Genomic DNA, 4,434 nt, shown 5'->3' with positions numbered 1-4,434 from the left:
CCTAACCTGAGCAACAGGGCACTCCGGCTCTGCTGTGTGGCAGCTGAGCAGGTGGGGCGCAAGGGACAGGTCGGCCTCCCAGCTGGGGCAGCGCAGACCCGCCAAGCACCAGATCCTACCCCGCTCCTCTTCTCCCCTCTTCAGTTCATCACCATCCTCTTAAACATTCTATACAATTGGCAACTAGGAGCCTCTATAACAGACCAGGCCCTGCTCATACAGACCACTGTACAAACCCAGAACAAAAGCAGCATCAGTAGATCTGTGCCAACGCACAGCATTTCTCATCTTCCAGTGTTAAAGGAAACCCCAAGTTGGACGTGTTTTCCACAGTTCAAACACATTTAAGCACATAATATCCACCGTTGCATTATAAGCACTGGTGGCAGCAGGGGCATTTAGCATAATAGTCTCTATCCCATGAGCTGAGGCAGGTTTATTCACATCTCTGTTCGTGAAAATGGGCCAAAGCTACACTTCTGAGCCTCAGCAAGAAGCTGGCCCTTGGGAGAGAAGCTAGTGTCCTTCAGCTGATGGCAGAGTGCTAAATAATTCAGTTCAAAAAGTGACACGCAGTTTTCTGGTGCTCTCAAAACTCCTCCTTCCCCCAGGCCTACCACAGTACAGCCCTTGCCCCTGTGGTTGTAACCTAGAGAAACACTGCTCTTTTTTCCCCTCGAGCTGAGTGGCAGTAAAGGATTGCTTTTGGCCAATGAGCAAGCATCCTGGCTTTCTCTGATAAAATCCCCAATTTTCAGGTTAAAAAAAATAACCCAAAATCCACATTTTTCCAAGATCAAAATGAAACAGCACTCTGTGTGTGTATATGAAACCGCACTCTGTGTGTGTGTGTGTATCACTAATACACACACACACAGTGTGGTTTCATTTTTATATATGTATGTATGTATTAGTGACATTTCATTTTAATCACAGAAAAATGTGGATTTTGGGTTACTTTTTTTAACCCGAAAAGTGAGGATTTTTTTCTTATCAGAGAAAACTAGGATCCCTGCTGATGAGGCCATTTAAATGCAACCTATGGGCCTTCAAAGCCTCTATAACATCCCCCCTGCTTACTCTAAAGAGAAAAACAGAGGACACAAAGGCGTTGGGTTTCATATCAACAGAGGACAGAGTTGCAGAAAACTGAACTGTCCTCTATGATGGCCACCCTACCTGACATGTCTTGAGGGATTTAATTAATTGGGATGTGTCCAGAGCCTTGAAGGAGGGGTTTTATTTGCGCCACTTGGCTTCTCTTTGGCCCTGTCCAGGCCCTGACCCTCTTAGCCAGGGCCCGATTTGCAATAGCTGCTCCCTTTGGCCCTGGCCCTACTCGGTCCGGCCTCAGCTCTCCAGTAGCAGCAGCACAGCTGGGAATCAGACTCCACAGCAGGGCTCTGGCTCTCCAGGGTCCCCTGCCTAAAAGGGCTTAAATCCCCTTGCTCCCTTTCTCATAAAGCCCCTCACCTTCAATTGGGCGCTTTATGGCACCTGCACAGCAATGCCACCTGCCCTCGCAGTCACTGCCAGGCCTCGGGGTGTCCATTACAAAACAATAAGGAAAAGATCCTGACTGAAGGGGCTTCCCCTGCTTAGGGTGATGGACACAGCCTTTACTCTGGGCTTCGCCCCACAGGCCAGCTGCTTAAACCACTCAGAAGCAAAAAGGGAAAACAGCAACAAAACTCATTCCCTTTCTGGGGCTACTTGCAGCATCCACTCAGGCTGCATCTGCCTCCATACCCTTTCTGCGATCAGGGCTCCACTGCCCTCCAGCTCGAGGGCAAGCCTATTTACCCTCTGAGCCAGCCCTTTCCTGCCAGCTGGAGCATAGGGGCTGCTTGTTAGTGCCAGCTGCCTCTGCCCAGGCCAAAATAGTCCTTCCCTTAACTGGATCTGGCTTTATAGTCCCCCCCCAGTAAAGGACAACGGTTCCCTGTTACAAGGATACTAATACATATAATTAACAGTAATAGTATATCATTGGGTTAGTGTAGGGTATGTGCTTCAGCTCACTGTACATGTGTGAACGGCCACAGGGATGAAGTCAATTGAAGAAACAACCTCAGGTGAACAGAAGTGTTTGGGCATGTCATCATAAAGAGTGAATGAGTGGGTGTGGGTGCTCCCAACGCAACACCCCTCCTGGGTGCCTATATCCAAGTGAACATGCAAGGTTGAAGTGGCACAAGAGGAACATTTCCATGCCCCCAGGATGGCTGCTTGTAGCACTGGGAAGTTTACCAGGCCCAGCAGGGAGCAAGGGCCGGGCTGGGGGCCCAGGCACAGACCCAGCACTCAAGATCTGAGTTTATCTTGTCTTGGCCACATGCTTGAATGGGTGACCCTGGGCAAGTCACTTCCCTTTTGTGTGTTGGCTCCCTGCTTATAAAATATGTGGTGACTTTCACCTTGCTGTTTAAACAGGTGACAGGCAGAAAACTGCCTGACATGCAGGGTGGGTGGTTAATGCTAGCCCACCTCCACCTGTTGGTGCACTTGCTGTTGGCAGCACTGAAGCTGGCTAGGTCCTGTCAGCATCAAGGCCGCTATTAGAAGCAAGTCCTCTGGGTAAGCAGGCAACAGCCTTAATGAGGTGGGAATCGCTGAGCTGAGGCTCAGTAACCACATAAAGAGCATTAATGAAGTGTGAACAGCTGAGAGCAGGTTGGTCCCCATCCTCCCCCACTCTGCACCACATAAATAAAATCCCACAAGGAAATCAGTGAGAATTGGGGAATGACCAGTGTTGTTCACATGATTTAACTGGCTGTTCTCCTTCCTCATGCGCAGCTCAAGTGGCTCACATGGTACCTGCCACGGGCATCAAGATGAGCAGGATCTTGTGGCTTCTCTGGAAATCGACAGGCTGTTTTTTGATCTTGCCATAAAGTGGTGTCAATCTGGAACAACTCACCCAACTGCACTGCTGTTACTCAAGGTTTGTGCTGATGCATCTGTGTGTGTGTGATGCGGTAGCAGCTTGGTAACATTTTCTAATAGAAATGCAAAACCACCTACCCTGGGATTTGCTATGAAAGACTGCAACTTCATCATCCTGCTGTTCCCAGCAGCTGACCCTGTCCTGCAGACTGGGGCCGGGGCCTGGGGACAGGGTGCAGCCTTTCATTACCCAGCACAACTCTCCCAGGCTGGGGTGGCACTTTGAGCAAGGGCTTCGACAGCTCCCCGAGCCCTGCACCAAAGTGCTGGAGGAGCGAGTCCAGAGCCAACACCCAGGCGCGTGTGGGCCCTGGTTTCCAGGACCAGCCTGTTGCTGCCAGCCTGGATCTCCTCCCCATACTGTCACACCAGCTGCCTCACCACACCCAGCCATGCTCTAGTTTACTGTTTTAATTGAACTCTTTCACGCCAGTTACCATGGCCTGGCCTCCCCAGCCCAGCTCCTCCCCATGCCCAGGCTTCCTCTGCAGTCCACGGCCTGCAGCTTCACAGAACTCTTCACTATCACTGATGGATGCCTCTGCTCAGATTATGCCGTGGGATATGCTCTCACTCAGACCCACTAGTCCTGCTTGCACCCTCCCACAGCTTCCACACCCCCATATGCTTCACCTCAGGCTGACTCAGTAAAGTCCAGGAGCTGTTCCTCCTTCTCAAGACCATTTCTCAGCAGTGAGGAACAAGCTTTGGCCACCACCTGGTGGCCATTGCCACAAAATGCACTGATGCTGTTGGCTCCTAACTCAAGTTTACGACCATGCTTTTTGTTTCATACAAGATGATAAATTCTGCAAGGAGAAAGTATTGCACCGCCATCCCCCTTCATTCCCAGGATCAAGCATCGGTGTCAGAATCGGGCTTGGTTTTTATTGTATGTGGCCTTACTTTAGCCAGCAGGTGGGTTGCAATCTGAGCTACGACTGTCCACAAGACTGTAGCATAAGCCTTTGTTCCTAATTTCTGGGAACTTCCCTAGGTTGTTCTCTTTTGGAATGAAATTTCCCATTGTTGGTCTGTGCCAGAAACGCTCTGGGGTTTCTCTCTTAACTTGAGCAGAAGGGTTCTACCGAGGACTTTTCAGAAAAAAGCACGGAGAAGATGCACCTCCCCATTGTCAAATGAACCTTCCTGCCTGCTTTTTTGAAGCCTTCTCACAGATGGAAGCAGAGTTGAAAGTTGGCAGTGAAACTGCCCTTGCTGGAGAGCAGTGCCTCATGGGGTTTGGGTGAAGAATTGGTTGCAATTTGTTGGGGTGATGGTGTCAAAATCTTACTGTGTGCTCGGGGTGCACTTTTTAAAACACTTGTCTCAACAAGGAGAGGCTCCACGCCAGGTTGACTAAGATGAGTAGTGCCCAGAAGGGCAATGCCTTGACCACAGCACAGCTGTTAACATGCAAACTGAACAGTCTTCAGATCTCAACACACTGAGTACACCAGGGTACGGGGGGGGGGGGGGGGGGGG

Source organism: Gavialis gangeticus, unplaced genomic scaffold (assembly GCF_001723915.1).
Source record: "Gavialis gangeticus isolate Ggan-Ray unplaced genomic scaffold, GavGan_comp1, whole genome shotgun sequence".
In the NCBI taxonomy this organism is placed as follows: domain Eukaryota; kingdom Metazoa; phylum Chordata; order Crocodylia; family Gavialidae; genus Gavialis; species Gavialis gangeticus.
This window is presented reverse-complemented; position numbering follows the sequence as displayed.